The sequence below is a fragment of the Bufo bufo genome, chromosome 2 (genome assembly GCF_905171765.1).
Source record: "Bufo bufo chromosome 2, aBufBuf1.1, whole genome shotgun sequence".
NCBI classification, from domain to species: Eukaryota; Metazoa; Chordata; class Amphibia; order Anura; family Bufonidae; genus Bufo; species Bufo bufo.
The window spans coordinates 637,617,915-637,637,320 of record NC_053390.1 but is presented as its reverse complement, the minus strand read 5'-3'; the positions used below and the strand labels follow the sequence as shown (position 1 = coordinate 637,637,320).

At 40.5% G+C, this 19,406-nt stretch overlaps 1 protein-coding gene across 1 annotated transcript in view; it reads left to right on the top strand.

Moving 5' to 3' along the window:
• INPP4B (inositol polyphosphate-4-phosphatase type II B) overlaps positions 1 to 5,395 on the top strand; it is a 698,485-nt gene extending 693,090 nt beyond the window's left edge. Inside the window, exon 24 of the transcript XR_005776353.1 lies at positions 5,384 to 5,395. The gene's annotated coding sequence lies outside the window, so the exon portion shown is untranslated. The remainder of the gene's footprint in view (positions 1 to 5,383) is intronic.
• Positions 5,396 to 19,406: the final 14,011 nt, after the last annotated feature.

Sequence of the window (19,406 nt, the reverse complement as noted above, 5' to 3'; positions counted from 1 at the left end):
TTCCGGTAATAAAGCAAGGGTCAACAGCCAAACAAAACTAAATATTTATGGCCCTGATTCTGTAGTTTGCAGAAACACCCCATATGTGGTCGTAAATGGCTATATAGCCACACGACAGGGCATAGAACGAAGGGAACTCCATATGGTTTCTGGAAGGCAGATTTTGATGGACTGTTTTTTTTGACACCATGTCCCATTAGAAGCCCCCCCTGATGTAGCCTAGACTAGAAACTCCAAAAAAGTGACCCCATCTAAGAAACCACACCCCTCAAGGTATTCAAAAGTTACTTTACAAACTTTGTTAACCCTTTAGGTGTTCCACAAAACTAAATAGCGAATGTAGAAACAATTTTAGAATTTACATTTTTTGTTACCTTGCCTCAAAAAAGTGTAATATAGAGCAACCAAAAATCATATTTACCCCTAAAATAGTCCCAAAACAACAACCACTTTATCCCGTAGTTTCCTAGATGGGGTCACTTTTATGGAGTTTCTACTCTAGGGGTGCATCAGGGGGCTTGAAAGGGTACATGGTGTAAATAAACCAGTCCAGCAAAATCTGCCTTCCAAAAACCATATGGCGTTCCCCTTCTTCTATGTCCTGCCGTTTAGCCAAATAGTAGTTTACGACCACATAGGGGGGGTTTCTGCAAACTACAGAATCAGGGCAACCCATATTGAGTTTTGTCTGGCTGTTAACCCATTTTTTCGAGTAATAAAGTAAGGGTTAAAATGGAAAATTTTCAAAAAAATAGAAATTTCTAAAGTGTTTCTCCATCTGCCATTAACTCTTGTGGAACACCTAAAGGGTTAACAAAGTTTGTAAACCCAGTTTTGAATACGTTGAGGGGTGTACTTTCTTAGATGGAGTCACTTTTTTGGAATTTCTATTCTAGGGGTGCAACAGGGGGCTTCAAATGGGACATGGTATAAACAAAACCAGTCCTGCAAAATCTGCCTTCCAAAACCCATATGGCGTTCCCCTCCTTCTATGTCCTCCCGTTTGGCCAAACAGTAGTTTACGACCACATATGGGGTGTTTTTGCAAATTACAGAATCAGGGCAACCCATATTGAGTTTTGTTTGGCAGTTAACCCTTACTTTATTACTGGAAAAAATGGGTTAAAATGGAAAATTTTCAAAAAAATTGAAATTTCAAAATTGTTTCTCCATCTGCCATTAACTCTTGTGGAACACCTAAAGGGTTAACAAAGTTTGTAAACTCAGTTTTGAATACCTTGAGGGGTGTACTTTCTTAGATGGAGTCACTTTTTTGAAATTTCTATTCTAGGGGTGCAACGAATGGGACATGGTATAAACAAAACCAGTCCTGCAAAATCTGCCTTGCAAAAACCATATGGCGTTCCCCTCCTTTTATGTCCTTCCGTTTGGCCAAACAGTAGTTTACGACCACATATGGGGTGTTTCTGCAAACTACAAAATCAGGGCAACCCATTTTGAGTTTTGATTGGCAGTTAACCCTTGTTTTTTTCCAGGAAAAAATTGATTATATTGGAAAATATTCCAAAAAATCGAAATTCTTACATTTTATGTCCATTTGCCATGAAGTCTTGTGGAAGACCTAAAGGGTTAACAAAGTTTGTAAAAACTGTTTTGAATACCTTGAGGGGTGTAGTTTCTAGATTGGATGGTTTCTATTATGTAAGCCTCACAAAGTGACTTCAAACCTGAACTGGTCCATAAAAAGTGGGATTTGGAAAATTTCTGAAACATTTCAAAATTTGCTTCTAAACTTCAAAGCTATGTAACATCCCCAAAAAATAAAATATCATTCCCAAAATGATACAAACATGAAGTAGACATATGGGGAATGTAAAGTCATTACAATTTTTGGGGGTATTACTATGTATTACAGAAGTAGAGAAACTGAAACTTTGAAATTTGCTAATTTTTCAAAATTTTTGGTAAATTTGGTATTTTTTATGCAAAAAAATTAACTTTTTTGACCCAATTTTAGCAGTGTCATTAAGTACAATATGTGACGAAAAAACTATCTCAGAACGGCCTGGGTAAGTCAAAGCGTTTTAAAGTTATCAGCACTTAAAGTGACACTGGTCAGATTTGCAAAAAATGGCCAAGTCCTTAAGGTGAAATAGGGCTGAGTCCTTAAGGGGTTAATAGAGGTCACACCACTGGGACCCCCTCAATCACTAGAGTGGATGAAGAAAGGGATATACATGAGCTCTTAACTAGCTCTGCCTCTAATGCCACCAGATGTAAGGCAGCTATCCTATAAGTCAATGTTTGAACCTTTAAATAGGACTTAGCAAAGTTAGCTAAAGTACTTTGGTTAGGAAAGTTTGTAAAATCAGTTTTGAATCATTTGAAAAGTGTAGTTTCTAAAATGGAGTAATTGATGGGTGGTTTCTATGTAAGCCCCTCAAAGTGACTTTTGAAAATGTAAAAAAAATTGCTTCTAAAATTCCAAGCATTCAAATGTCAAATCAAAACAAAACATTCTCAGAATAGCTTAGTCAAGTAAAAGCATTCCAAAGTTAACACCACATAAAGAAACCCATGTCAGATTTGCAAAAATAGGCTTTGTCAGAGAAAAATGTCAGGAAGGGGTTAATTATGGATGAGCAAATTGACTTCGGATGAAACATCCGAAGCCGATTCGCATAAAACTTCATTCCGAACAGTATTAGAATGTATTGGCTCCGAGGGGCTGAAGTTATTGCTTCGCGAAGTCCCACGAGACTTTGCGTAATAACTTTATAAATAAATTTGTACTGTAAAAAAACATTTCCAGAACTCGGGTTCAGTTCCAAGTGGACCCTTTTAACCCCCTGAGTGTTGCTAAGCAAAATCTGTCTTCCACATTCTACTGGATAACAGTATGGTACAGAGCCAGGCATCTCAGCCTGCATCTGGTCTCCCTGCCCCAGCCTCTGCCTCCTTTCCCCATCCCTGCTTCCCTCTGTGTGTATGTAAAATAGATTACAAAAATTTATGTGAAATGCTTCCTTGCAGTTTATCTGCTGCCAACACTCCCCTCTAACTTCCAAGCATGTCTCTGGTTAGCACTGGAAAAATGGGGAGAGGAGCACTGATAGCAAGTATATAGGAAAATAATATATTTACTGTCAGTGCTAATTTCAGCAGTCCCACTCTTCTCTATCTTTCCAGTGTGTCTCTGGTTAGTGCTGGAAGATATAAAAAAGGAGTGGATCTGCAGTGCTGCTGACAGTAATTGTATTATATTCCTGAATACTTACTGCCAGCAGTGATCACTGCATCTCTGCCCCTCTATCTTCCCAGTACAAACTAGAGCCAGAGGGGAGCATTGCTTACAGTAATCAGTGCTAGCAGCATATAAACTGTCTGAAGTAATTAACTGAACATATAGGGAAGCAGAGCTAGAGTAAGGAGGTGGAGCCTGGGACAGGGAGACTAGAGGCATGCTGAGAAGCCTGCCTTTGTATCAGTTATTTAGCATCCTCAGCATTCTGTGGAGTACTGAAAACAGATTCCCTTTAGCAACCCTCAGTTGGAGACTTTACGTACAGTTTTCTAATAAAACACACTTACTGTCCCTACACATTAAAAATGACAGTTACACTTTAAAGTCAAGTTAAAGCAAATATTTACTTATTCCATCTTTTTAATCAAACTATGCATAGATTTAATTGGAAGTTTGTGAAAAAGAAATGAACAAAATATATTTTTCAGGTACTAAAGTGTAATGTACACATATAAGTATGAGTGTACAACATCTCCACTGATATTCAGAAATATTAATTCTACTACAGGTGCAGTTCTATCAACGATAAATATAATCAATGACACCACCTGTAGATAAATATCAAGTGACATTGAAGCTAGTTTGATTTGTATCACCCCATGTTGTATGGTGATAATGTCAAAAAGTTGGTAAGCATGGATGAACAATCTAGTGCATGCTACCCTAGGTAAAAGACTGTTAGGCTACTTTCACACTCGCATTTTTGCTTTCTGTCTGTGATATCCATCATGGGCTCTCAAAAGCGGTCCAAAACGGATCCGATTTGCCCAAATGCCTTCTGAATGGAAAAGGATTCGCTCAGAATGCATCAGTTTGCCTCCGAACAGTCTCCATTCCACTCTGGAGGCGGACACCAAAACGCTGCCTGCAGCGTTTTGCTGTCCGCTTGACGAAACTGAGCGAAACGGATCCATCCTGGCACACAATGTAAATCAATGGAGATGGATCCGCTTTCTCTGACACAATCTGGCACAATAGAAAATGGATCCATCTCCCATTGACTTTCAATGGAGTTCATGACTGATCCATCTTGGCTATGTTACAGATAATACAAACGGATCCGTACATTACGGATGTATGCGGTTGTATTATTGTAACGGATCAGTTTTTGCAGATCCATGACTGATCCGCCTAAAACATGAGTGTAAAAGTAGCCTAACCCTGCACCAATCACTTAGCTGACTGGCCCTTCTCCATTAAAAAGTGGTTTTGCTGCAATTTACACAAAATTGCAACATAACTACCATGATTTCTGCATGATTTGCACAAAATGCATTAGAAATATATCTCCTTACAAACTTTTTCTACATAAGCTGCAGCAAAGTCAGTGCATTTTGTTATGATTATATACAAATAACATAAAACTGCAACTAAACAGGTTCAGAACTTTGGGTGACATCATAGTCACATTCAGTAGCACCAAAGAGGAGGTGGATCACACAGCATGGAGGAAGGTGAAGGAGGAGGATACAGCACAGAAGGTAGAGGAGGATGAGGAGGAGACAAACAGGAAAATTGTGGTGAAGCAAAAAAGGGTGTTAACATGGGGAGCAGTATGAGAGACGGTGGAACCATTGGAAACAGTATGTGAGAAAGGTACGTGGGGAGCAGTACGTGAGATAGATGGAGGGATCACCATGAGGAACAGTATGTATGAAAGGTGAGGGGGTTCATCATGAGGAGTGTGTGAGAATGGTGGGAGGGGGGGGATCAGGGGCAGTGGAATGGTATGTGAGAAACGAGAGACCCACGGGGAGCATTATATGAGAAAGGGGGAGTCACTTTGGGGACCAGTATGTGAAAACATTGGGGAACATGGAGAGAAGTGTGTTAGAAAAGGGAGAATCATGGAGAACAGTCTGTAAAGAGGGCTTGGTGAACAGTATGTGACAAGGGGCATATGGGGAGCAATCTTTGGTCATGGGCTTGGCAATCAGTGAGTGTGAGAGAGTACAGAATGGTGAGTGGTGACTATGAGAAATAGAGCATGGGTAGTTAGTTACCTGTGTGATGGTGGGCACTTGCCTAGCATAATTGTCTACACATTTAACTTGTTTTGCAAAAGTTTGGAATAGCCTTGAACCTTCTTTCTACTGTACAGTTTTTCATTTCTAGCAGCAAAAATATTTTTAACAGAATTCACATTTCATTTTTATTTAATTAAATTGGTATTCCAATCTTAGACATTTATGACCTATCCTGTGGCATATCTGGTATCCCCACCTACTAAACCAAAAGTCCACTGGCTGCTGCAACCATGCTATAACATGAATATAAAAGTAACTAGGATTATGGAAAAGAGAGTAGCACAGCAAGTACGACTGTTCACATAATCCCAACCACTTTTCTATTCAACCATAGCAAAAATGCAGTAGTAATCAGTCACCTTGAATAATTAGGTGACCCTCATTTTAGAGGTGTATGTCCCAGAGGTGGGGCTCGCATCTTTAGGACACTTTTGGTATACACTGTGGATATACCACATATGTCTAAGATGGGAATACCTGTTTACCCCTTGAAATACAAATAATTTAATCAGGTGGACAGGAAAATTGTTGGAGATAAACCATAAGGCTAGTTTTACACCTCGGGTGTAAAATCCTTTAAGCTGTTCCAGCAGACAATGCCGGGAATTATCCAGACACAAACCACAGCATACAGAGGTTTGTGTCCGGCCGATCCTCCGCATTGTCTGCCGGAATGCAGAAGGATCTCTGCCCTACCCTATTATACTTCCAGCAGTGCTGGATCCGGTGAATTCTGGCAGGCTTTTCTCTGCCAGAACAGTCTGCTGGGATTCACACCACAGGTGTGAAACTAGCCTAATTATGCTTTTAATTTAAAGGGGTTTTCCAGGCTTTTAATTTTTATGATCTAGCCTCAGGATAGGTGATCAATATCGGATCAGCGGGGGTTGTATGAAGAGAAGGCAGACGCTGTGCGTGTATGCCATTTCCTATGTCTCTCCCCGATCGCTGCTGCTATGTCTATAGCAAGCAGGAAGAGAGATCGGTGGGGATGCCAATCCAATATGGATAACCTATCCTGAGGATAGGTCATCAATATTAAAAGCCTGGGAAACCCCTTTAAGCTTTTTATACCTCCCTATCGCAGCTCTTTAGTATGTAATTGCAGAAAAAAAAAAAAGATTTGTACAGTATTATAGCTTTCTAAATTGTAATATATTACTATTTAGGTATAATCGACAAAAATGCAGTTATTTTGTAATGCAAACACATAAATAGTACAAATACATACACACCCTTAAGGATGGGCCAATTTTTGTTTTTTACTCCCTCCAAGACCCATAACTTTTTACTTTTATGATCACACACCCTTATGAGGGCTTATTTTTTGTGGAACAAGGTGTACTTTTAACAGCACTGTATAATTCACTATATCTTACTGAAAAATGAAAACAAAATTATTTGTTGGGTGAAATCTAAAAAATGCATTTCCACCATGGGTTTTCAGGTTTTGCTTTTATGATGTTCACTAAATGCTAAAAGTGACATGATGAGCTTATTCTACAGGTCAGTATAATTATGGTGATACCAAATTTATATAGTTTTATTTTGTGTTACTACTTAAAGGGGTTATCCCATGAATAATGTAAAAAAATTGAATCAGACATCATATAGTACATGCCAGTCTCTTTCTAACAAAGCTAGAACCAGTCATATTCCTTACATGGATCCAGAGATCTCCTCATTAATTGCTCTGCTACATTTATATCAAGCTGGCAGCTCAAGGGGAGTGTCTTTATCACTGCAGCTCAGGGGGCGTGTCCATGCTCTCCCTATCACAGCTCGGGGGCGTGTCCATGCTCCTCCTATCACAGCTCAGGAGGCAGTTGAATGATGAAACTGAGCATGTGTGGCCATGTCAGTGAGCAGGTCAAAGAAATAAAAAATTAAGTGGCATTATAAAGATACATTTTACTGAATAACTCAGTAGCAATTTTTAATTACATGCAATTACAAAAGTATTCAGATCCAGGTGCTGGTTTGAAAACTGTTGAATATTTTTTTGTGGGAAAACCCCTTAACCTCTTCCGGATATCCACCGTACATGTATGGAGTATGTTCAGTCTTTAAATATGGTGCCTGCTCGCGGGCACCATAGCTGCTGGGTTTCTGCTGTTTTACACAGCAGCAGTCCAGGGCTAATGTGTGCGATTGCAGATCACAGACATTTATCCTCTCAGATGCCCCTTTCATTTAATGGCCAAGTTCAAGGTGTTCTTCATTTGTAAACGGGAACATCTGGGAACTTTATTACATTGGTTACATATTTCCTATATAAAATGAACCTAATGATACAATTAAAAGCCAGTTTATTAGCATCCTTTTCCTGTGACTTGGACATATTGTTCATATCTGGTGGTTTAATAATTATACTAAATAGCATCCTAGGAGTCTTGATTTTTGTTATTCCTGCATTTTCATTATAGGTTCAAAATTATAATATCTAGGGTTGGACTGGGAACTTAAAGTGGGCCTTAATTGACAGGACGCAAGGCCATCACAAGCAGGCAAGAATAATACAAGTACACAGGGTTAGCACTACCATACCAAATACCACAATGCACCACAATATACCACCCCATCAGAACCAAATACCACAGTGTATGACAATATAGCCCCCCAGAAGAACCAAATACCACAGTGCAGTGCAAAATACCTCCCTAGAAGCCTCCTTTTTGTGATGGGCAGGAAGTCACCTGAAGACAACTGCGGCCACCTGCCGGGTACATAAGTACCTGACATTCCCAGTGGTAATTAACGCTAGGAGTGCTAGTTTGTTGTGTACCCGGCAGGCAGCCATGAAGAGGGTTTGGACAGCCCTCTGGACATCAGTCGACAAAGACGTTTTCCTGTAGGGTGCATGGCCAGTCCTTCCCTGATAGTCTCCCTAGCAGAGCTGGACAAATTACAATAGATAGTTAGGAGGGGCCTCTAGAGAATTGGTGCTGACAATGCTAACTTTTTATGTTTACTGTGGATGTCTATGTAAGTTATTTTTGCCTAGCTATTAAAAAAAAATCAAGTTGAGCTCTGAAGTTTATAAAAAAGTCAGTATTTTAAGAATTAATAAATAATATTTTTGGTCATCTTGAGGGTTAACAACTCCAGTAAACAGTAATGCACAAGTAAGAATAAAACAAATAGATTCTTCATGTATCTCATGTATTCGAGAAGTTTCCTGCCCTAAGGAAAAGGTAAATACAGTAACCTACTGCTAATGCTGAACATCAATAGGTTATTGTTGCCATCAGAGTTCATCCATCTGTATCCAAAGGCAAGAGAAGCCAGAAATTCAGCAAGCAGTCTACAAATACTTTTCAAGGGCAATCAATAAGAATCCTTGGAGGTAATTTCTTTCATTAGCTTATTTGTTAGTGTTTGTATGCAATGATAAAAATGTGTCATATTTTAAGTGTAATAACTAATAACTTCTCTTCACTCCTAATGTTACACTTGCGATTTATGTGTAATATAAACTGTATACCAAGCTGTCTAGAACGGTGGGATGTTTCCAGATGGTTTTGGTTGCCCTTTAGGCCCACAGCTTGTATCTGCTAAAATGTCTGCAATGGAAGCACAAGCGAATTTACAGGGATTGTCAGTATTGGGTCCGTGACCTCACTGCAGGGTGGCAGATCATCATCTGAACACTGCAGTGCCATGGGTCCCAGTGCTGGCTTACCTCGCAGGAGAAGCAGGCACCCGCCAGCATACCGCCGGATCCGTCCTCACGGCCAGGTATCATCTGGTGCGCTATAGCGCATGCAGGCCGATCTCTCCCATTCTTATAGGAGTGGCGAGCAGCCTCCTAATCACTGACCCCGCCCGGAGGCGGAGATACTGGTATATAGGGCAGCTTCACTTACCATGAAGTGCCCAAGCGTGGTTGTATACAGTACCTGGTAACTTCTGCTGAAGCCTGTCGTCTGCTACTTGGATTATCTGGACTATTGACCCTTGCATTGCCTGACTACAAATCTGTCTGGCGTCTTCTGTAAGTTCGCCTGAATTTCTGACCCTGCACTGCGTGACCACGAGTTCGCCTTACCCAGTTTACCGTATTACTCTAAACTTTGTTTTGCCTTTATTGCAAGTGACTTTTGTTTGCCTTCTGCCAGTAAAGATCATCTGTTCCTTTACTCTGCCTTTGTTGGACTCTGTACACACTACTACAGTTAGCTGCGTTCTGGGTGACTGGTGCAAACACCAGGGTCCTGACTCTGAGAATCAGCAGTCAGCAATATTGGGCTAATTCCTAGTCCTCTATCAGCTGATCCAGAGGATCCACATCCTCTGGTTGTAACAGGGATTATCAGCAAATGCTATACTATAACAAAAAAAATATGAATGCTCACCTCAATCCCCAGCTGATCCACCACAAAAGTGCCAACTGTCCCCCAGTGTTTGTCTTCAGTTAGGCACCATGTAACCTCTGTAGCCAGTCAATGCACAAAAAAAATAAACATAGCTGCATTCATAATATTGTGGTCACACTCACATAAAAATTTAAAGTATGCATAACTGTCGCGAATTTTTGCCTGGCTAAATTTATATTTTTAGGGATATAAATGCTAATCTGAATGTATTCCATATTTCTGTTTTCTAATTGGTACCTGCTGCATTTCAGTGTTTATTATCAATTCTCATTATTGATGGCATAAAATACTGGGATAAAAATTGTGAAAACATACAGCTCTTGAAAAAAAAATTACTCCACTCCAATTTTTTTAAAATCAGTATCTCAAGATGTATGGCAGCAATTCCATTCCAGCATTTGTTGACCTTCATCACTGGCATACCTCGTTCTACTTATTGAGGTGCTGAGAAATGTCAGTAGTTTTATAGAATAGACACCAAAAAACGAGGATGCTATTTGTATAAAAATAATTAATTTTATTAAATTACATAGAACAATAAATATTATATTATAGAATAAAACAAAACTGCTCATTTTAGTCAAACACATACCCAGAAAATTGCAAAACTACAGAAACTGATCAATTTGCAGTGGTCTCTTAATTTATTCCAGAGCTGTATAGGCAGACACTGCAGCAATACAGTTATTATAAGAATGTGAGAAAGTGGCTTGATAAAAAGTGATAGTGTATATTCCTGTTCTGGCAGCAGGTGGCAGTGTGGCACCCCTCTTTAACCTTCTTGGGCATTGTTGTATGTATTAAAAATAGCATGCAAATTTACACCATTGTCATAGTGCAGACACAAATGTGCTATAACCTCATCACTGAACACCATCTGCTATATTTCATCTATGTATCAGCTTGAAGGGAATGCTATCAGTAAACGATATTCTGTGTATGAATCTATACACATAGCATTAATGTGAAACAATTACAGATCTGCAGAACATGAAATAGCATAGATCATAGCACCTGCTATAGGGCCCAGAGGTTGAGGAGCCCGGTCAGGTGGAGAACATTGTTCCAATTTGGGAGGAATTAAAAATTGGTGGTGTTAAGCTATGTAGCAGTACCATGCAGTTTTTCTGATATATGGCACTATCTACACTTTTAATTATTGCTTCTTGCAACCTTATTCTTGGCCACTGCTAGTCAAAGATGACCTGTCACCACTCCTGACAGGAAGGTTTTAGTAAATAAATGACTATTTTGGAGCATCTGTTCAGACAACTCTGTGCTATGCTGTTCATCTATTATTCCTACTAGATGTTTATTAAAGTATCTGCAACTTGGTGTAACCAGTTGGGGATATGGACCTGTACAGACTGACAGTAAAGCCTCATTCACACACGTCAGTGTTTTGGTCACTGTTTTCCATCAGTGACTGTGAGACAAAACCAGGATTGGAGCCTCCACAGACATAAGGTATAAGGGAAAGATCTGCACTTGTTCTGTGTTTAGAGCTGCACCTGGTTTTGGCTCAATATCACTGATGAAATCACTGACCGAACACTGATTGTGTGAATGAAGCATTACCAATCAGTACTCCCAGTGGAAGACTCTGCAGGGACACACTCCAACTGGTAGCACCTATTTGGCATTTAATTCATAAACTTATAGTAGGACTAATACAGGAACAACACAGCATAGCGTCTTAAGAATAATTGCTACAGATGGGTCATTTAATGTCGAATATTATTTACAAAAAACAGAAATGGCAGGGACCTCTTTAACCTTCTGCTTCACTTTTCTGTCACACTCATTTTGCTATCTGGCCCTATGATTTCTAGTTATGCCCCTGGCATAGACCTGAGCTTCATAACATTAATATATAATTTATACCACTTGATATTAAATCAGAAGATTTTTCCCAGACTTAGGTCCTTTTCACATGTCAGTGAGTATTTTGGTCCGTGTTAGGTCAGTGATTTCCATCAACGATTGTGAGTCAAAACCACAAGTGGTCCCTCCAAAGAGTGTTTTTGACCTTTTCGTGGTTTTGGCTCTCAATAACTGACCAAATAACTGATGGTGTGAATAAGGCCTTCTCTGAATATGCAGTCCCACCAAACACAGCATGGAAATTAACAGTGTACTGACACAGGGACCATGCTATTAGCCCAATCATTTACACTGTACTTTTCAAAATGATTGGTGAAACCTGCTGTACTGTAATTCCCGATAACTTAGGACCAAATGGTCAGGTCATGAATGCCCTGAGGGGACTTACTTCTCTCTCACAATAATTAAAGAGAAATGCTGGGGTGGATAGTTAATGGGAAAATTGGTTTGAAAACTGGATTAAAAATTGGAAACAGACCTTGTTACAACTTGGAATGGTTATAGTCATTGTATTATTGATCCTTGCAGTAATTGTTGTTTCATCCCCTGCATTAGGAGGATTCTGCTCAAAGCCATAGCTGAGGCTACCCCATAGATGATCATGAGAGAATTTCATGAGGATAGGGAACAAAGTCCATTTAGTACCGCTTACAAAGCCACCTGGAGATCATCAACTGTAGGGACAGACATCTGACTTCCCCTTGCTAAGTCTAGTGTCATGGTAGGCTATACACTAGGATAGGTTGTCATGGAAGCTGGTGAAGAGGATTCGAAGCATTGGGACAGATGTGCTAGGTTTTATTAGGAAAAGAATGAAGTCCAAGGGGGGACTGATAGAGATGTGGACTTCATTCTTTGAATCCGCTAAGAAAGGTTGCATATACTCCAGCTCTCAGACAACACCTTATCTTCTCCAGAGCACTAAGGTTTCATCCTACCGAAGAGAACATGCGTCCCTGCTACGTCATATATGCTGTTAGTGAAGACTCCATTACAAGATGGCGCCTGTAGTTAGATATTTACATAGTTCACATACCAGAGTTAGTAAAGCAATGCACAATGGGCAGATGCCAAGTGTTATCTCTTTTCATATTTTCATATTCTAGCCAATGTAATAATGCCACATGTGTCAGGGGGAATGCCCCTCTGATGTCTTTTTAAACTACTGTACTTCCTGTAATAATTGAGAATTTGCTTTGACCCCAGTGTGTGTGTCAGTTATTTTCTTCCGTGCTCGTAAAACCCTTGGGTTACTATTAATTTGGAGCAGTAGAGCAAACATAATCAGCCCTGATTGGCACCTTTAACAGAGTTAATAGGAGCCCCTAGACCCTGGAGCCTGCACGAACCCCACAATCGAGGGGCAAAGAAATTCGGTATGTCATTTTCTTTGTAAAGTGGCCCTCTGCAACCTGCCACATACAGTACTTATGTGGCGTGGTCAGGAAGGGGTTAAAATAAATGCCACATACAGTACCCTAAAAATGACAATAAAACACTTTATATGAAGTATATTTCATATTGCACCATAAATGGGCAGTCTGGCCACACAAAATAGATTGTTAAAAATGTCATGCAAAACACCTCAGTAACCATGACGTTTCACAAATAAAGGACTTGTGTGAAACCAGCCATAGGCTGGAAACAAACGTAAAGGGGTTGTCTCCTCGCTAGGACTTGCCACCAATATCAGATAGATGCGGATCTGATCTCTGAAACCCTCACCTATCTCTAGAACGGGACCTCCAGTCAACAAGGGCGCAGAGCTCAAGCGCGACCACCCTCCATTCAATTCTAGGGAAGTTGAGAAAACAGCCAAGTTTCGGCTTGGTTATTTGCAGAACACACATAGAGGTGAATCGAGAGGTGGACGTGCATGCACAGTGTTAAGGGGGGATATTAATCACCAATATTTATGCAAATATCGATAATTAATATTCATAAATGGGAGGAGCCGTCTATTGATGACTCCGCCCATTTATACCTAAATAAACATAAAACACTACTGATTACCTCTGATTGCCTATACATTACACTGAACTACACTACGTACGACTTACTATCACTATACTACGGCGGCGACTAGTAAAAACACCATACACTGTATTATGAACAATAAGGAATATTTATTACACAATACAATTATACAAGTCTAACAATATGCTATATCTATATATATTCATAGATCAATGGATATGAATATATATACATACAGAAGTACACACCGCAGTATAGAAATGGTACTACAATAAACACAATACAAGCCTAACTACTCTACACAGCACAATCCCAAATTCCACCCCACACACTATCTATATAATACCATAATACATTTATACACACAAATATCAATAACCTACCCGCCTGACTAATCACTGTCCCTATGGGGTACAAGGAGTTAAACACAATGGTGGCTCTGCAGGGGATTAATACCTGCAGGCCAAGGGACACAGGGTTATGAGTTATCAGGGCAGTGGTAGCAGGGATAAGGCATTGAAGGGGTTAATGGTTAGGACTCTGCAGGGACAGGGCAATGCAGAGGTTAATGCTCTGCAGGGATTTATTCACACACTATATGTCACAGTCTAATATTTGCTTATAATTATATATATCTATATCAATGGAATAGATATATATATATATATATATTTATAGCAGCACACAACAATATAAGTAACAATACACTATTACGGTACTAACTACACTAACACATTCCCCAGTCCTCCCCAACATCTAACTACAATTGTACTAATCCCTACGGGGAATAACCAGGGGTTATTACGGAGGGAACTACAATCCTGGGGGGACACAGGGGATATATGATTATAGGGGGACTCAGGGCAGGAGAGGTTAAGGGTAACCAAGGGTTATACAGGGGGTGACTGGGCTGCTTCCAGGGTACAGGCTCATCAAGGATTAATGCTGAGACATGAAGTCAGCAGCCAGGGGTTAGGGGATGGTTGGTACTCAGCCATTTTTCAGAGCCATGTGGCCTCTCTTCAGGGTGCAGCGACCATGTGCCTCATTGCAGTCCAGGAATCCAAGAGAGAGCATGTCTGCCATGCTGGGGGCTTTATACCACCAAAACAGCCCCCCCTCCTCCTTCTTCAACAGGAGGGTGATGACATCATCGTGGGGTCGTGTGACGGAATGCTAGAGCTGAAACAAAGGACTTCCTGCACAAGCTGTAAGCCCCCAGCTGCTGCTACAACATAAGATCACCCACTCCCACGTCATAAACGAACCAGGCTGATCAATATATATATGTACACATATACACACTACACAACCTGGGGATACTTAGGTATATACATCCATATAGATGTTTGGGGCCCATCTACATGCATGTCCATATACACAATATCATAAATGGGCAGTAATAAGCCCACCTGCATATGGATATATTATACATAGAGATGTATGCTGACAAGGGGGCATACATACATCTCCATGTATACACCCATACCACCTGGACCGGCCCATGCAAAAGGGCCAATATACATGCATATATGTAAGGGCATATATACATATATATTTAAATCCAAACTTCCCTCAACACACAGTGAACTCCCATACAGCAGGGGCTATACAGTGATGTCATCGCACCTTCACAGACCGAGGAGTGATCGCACCTGTTGGGGAGCACACAGGCTGGTGAATGCTGGAGCTGGGAGCTGACAGCAACCTTCTTCACTATTGCATTCTATTGTATCTCTGTCATCAGGATGCACTGGGACGTGCCACAACCATCCCAGGACCACAGGACAGCTGCTGAAATCCAGGTCTGTCCCACTGGGAGGTATGCCATGCATTTTGTATCACTGACCAGCAGCTCAGCTGACTAGTGACTGAACAATGGTTGGACTCTGAAAAACTGTGCACTGATGTTTGAACAACTGTATTAGGGTGTCATGGAGTAGATTTACCAAAACCGGTGTAAAGTAAAACTGGTTTAGTTGCCCATAGCAACCAATCAAATTCCACCTTTCATTTTTTAGAGCACCTTTGGAAAATGAAAAGGTGAAAGCTGATTGGTTGCTATGGGCCACTAAGCCAATTTTCACCAGTTTTGCACCTGTTTGATAAATTTCCACCACTGTCAGGGTGGGGATAATGATTTTCATCCAAGCGTTCATCTAGTCTAAACAGATCCACAACACTTTTTCACAATAGCCATACTTACAGAAATTTCTATCCTATTTTTCTCCCAAAAAAAACATGTCCATAAAACATTGCTTTCCTGGAGAGCAGTCTCCATGTTATCAACCTGCCGAAAATTGCCTATTAATTCCCACAGACAATAAATGTTTTCTCAAATAATCAGGACATCATTAAAAACAGTAAACCGCTCCTGTTCGCCAAGCAATGTTCTTTCTCCGCCAGCTGCTCTTCGCTTTATGCCTCCCATAAGTTATTAGTGCTCAGAGGACTCACTGTGTAATTACTGGAATATTTATTTTTTGCTGAAGCAGACATTTTATTGTACATATTTCCATATTCATTATCTTCTTGGAAATTGCAATCATTACCTCTTCAGGTGTTGCTGACATTGTCATGGTCTTCTAGTTCCCTACGTTGCTGGCGTGGGCTACAGCTCTTTGATAAGGAAGTGCATGAAACAAGATTTATGTCTGCTTGCATGGTTCGCAAATTGAAATGGACGCTCCCCATAGAACATGGTGTCTGGTTTGTTTAACGTCATGCTACAGTGGGACAACCTCTGATTACTTCCACACCTACCATTCTCCGGCTGTTTCCCTTGTCATATCATCTGGGGATCATTCTCTTTAACAAAATTTATTTTACATGAAACTGCTTGTCACTTCAGTTTAATCGCCTTAGCAATGAACTAAACACATCAATTTTGCTTTGCCTAGGATAGAATGTAAAGTAATAGGCCAATTGTGCTTCTCTGCATCCAGCTTTTCAGTTGAAGTGATGAATCTATGAATTAATTCAGATGAGTGTTCTTTAAAATAAACAGCACGGCTTATTGTCAGCGAGCTCTGATTTATCTTATGTGGCATAGCTAAAATCTCATCCACTAATCTACGCAGTAAGAGCGTAGTACCAGGATCAAACACATTTAGGAATGGGATTTCATTTTAGCCGCAATGCTTGTTCATGGACCTGGCTATACTGTATAGTGCACCCTCCTGGCTTTTCAGAAAAGCATTGGGAAAATTTAAAAGGGTTTTCCGAGATTTTAATACTGATGACCTATCCTCTTATTATGGGGAACTTCAACTTCCCGAATATAGACTGGGAAACTGAGACCTGTGGATCTCAAAAAGTAAGCAGATTCTTGCCAATAACCAAAGACAATTACCTTTCCCAACTGGTTCAGGATCTGAATATAGGAACAGCCATACTGGACTTAGTATTAATGGGGTTATCAAATTTCAAGAACCCCCCCCCCCCCCCATATGCCTGGCCCCTCACCGGTAATATACGCTCCCCGCTCCCAGCGCCGCTCCTGGTCCCCGCACCGCCGCTGCTGCTTATCCCTGCACACGGATGAAAACATCCTGTGTCAGGGGGGAGCAGCCAATGGCAGACGGGGACGAGCCTCCCTAGCATTGCCGGTGACGCTAGGAAAGGCTTCACCGTCCCCACCTGCCATTGACTGCTCCCCCTGACACCGCGTGCAAGGAGAAGCAGCAGCGGCGTTGCAGGAACCAGGAGCGGGGTAAGTACACATATGGGGGGTTTCTTGAAATTGGATAACCCTTTTAACCAATAGATGTGCAGGTTGGGGAACACCGGGAAAATAATCACCATAAAATAATAACCTTCCAATTGTCATTCAAAAGAGTGTTTCACACTGAGGCACAAAAATACTATACTTCAAAAAAGCTAATTTTGACCAGCTAAGAGCGGCCACTGGCCTCACTAACTGGGACAATGTCTGTAACTTCTATAGGTAGTGAAAGACATGGACAGTGAGCCCTAATCTGAACCCAGCCTACTTTCCCTACAAGGCCTAGGTAGCAAGACCACAACTGGTCAACAGTCCCTATGCTGCTTACATGCAGAGACAAACATCAAGAGACAAAACAACACTAAAACAGCGTTGTACGTAAATCGATCAGAACCAGACAAGCTATGGAGTACCAAACGAGAGACAGAGAATGGTCAGAAGACAAACTAAGATCAAAACTACAGTTGTGTTCAAAATAATAGCAGTGTGTTTAAAAAAGTGAATAAAGCTCAAAATCCTTCTAATAGCTTTTATTTCCATACACACAAATGCATTGGGAACACTACACATTCTATTCCAAATCAAATCATGAAGAAAAATATATCAAATTTGTGTTGTTCCTCTAAAAAAAAAATTAAGAAAAGTGAATGTTAGACTGTTCAAAAAAATAGCAGTGTTTGTATTCTTCTTTACAAACTCAAACATTCACTATATAAACTGAAAAATGTTTGAAGAATTTGCTTTCATTTGAATCACCAAACTAATATTTAGTTGTATAACCGCTGTTTCTGAGAACTGCTGTACATCTGTGTTGCATGGAGTCAACCAACTTCTGGCACCTGTGAACAGGTATTCCAGCCCAGGATGATTGGACTACATTCCACAGTTCTATTTCTTGGTTTTGCCTCATAAACTGCATTTTTTATGTCACCTCACAAGTTTTCAATTGGATTAAGATCCGGGGATTGGGCTGGCCACTCCATAACGTCAATCTTGTTGGTCTGGAACCAAGATGTTGCACAATTACTGGTGTGTTTGGGGTCTTGTCTTGTTGGAACACCCATTTCAAGGGCATTTCCTCTTCAGCATAAGGCAGCATGACCTCTTCATGTATTCTGATGTATTCAAACTGATCCATGATCCCTGGTATGCGATAAATAGGCCCAACACCGTAGTATGAGAAACATCCCCACATCATGATGCTTGCGCCACCATGCATCACTGTCTTCACAGTGTATTGTGACTTGAATTCAGTGTTTGGGGTTGTCTGACAAACTGTCACTAGACCCAAAAAGAACAATCTTACTTTCATCAGTCCACAAAATGTCCCTTTAGGCCAGTCAATGTGCCAATTGGCAAATTGTAACCTTTTTTCAACAGTGTGACTTTGCAGGGGCTTCCTGCAGATAGCTTGGCTTCACATAGGCCTCTTCTAATTGTAACAGTACTCACAGGTAACTTTAGACATAGAAACATAGAATGTGTCGGCAGATAAGAACCATTTGGCCTATCTAGTCTACCCAATATACTGAATACTATGAATAGCCCCTGGCCCTATCTTATATGAAGGATGGCCTTATGCCTATCCCATGCATGCTTAAACTCCTTCACTGTATTTGCAGCTACCACTTCTGCAGGAAGGCTATTCCATACATCCACTACTCTCTCAGTAAAGTAATACTTCCTGATATTACTTTTAAACCTTTGCCCCTCTAATTTAAAACTATGTCCTCTTGTAGCAGTTTTTCTTCTCTTAAATATTTTCTCCTCTTTTACCTTGTTGATTCCCTTTATGTATTTAAAAGTTTCTATCATATCCCCTCTGTCTCGTCTTTTTTCCAAGCTATACATGTTAAGGTCCTTTAATCTTTCCTGGTAAGTTTTACCCTGCAATCCATGTACTAGTTTAGTAGCTCTTCTCTGAACTCTCTCCAAAGTATCAATATCCTTCTGGAGATATGGTCTCCAGTACTGCGCACAATACTCCAAATGAGGTCTCACTAGTGCTCTGTAGAGCGGCATGAGCACCTCCCTCTTTCTACTGTTAATGCCTCTCCCTATACACCCAAGCATTCTGCTAGCATTTCCTGCTGCTCTATGACATTGTCTGCCTACCTTTAAGTCTTCTGAAATAATGACCCCTAAATCCCTAT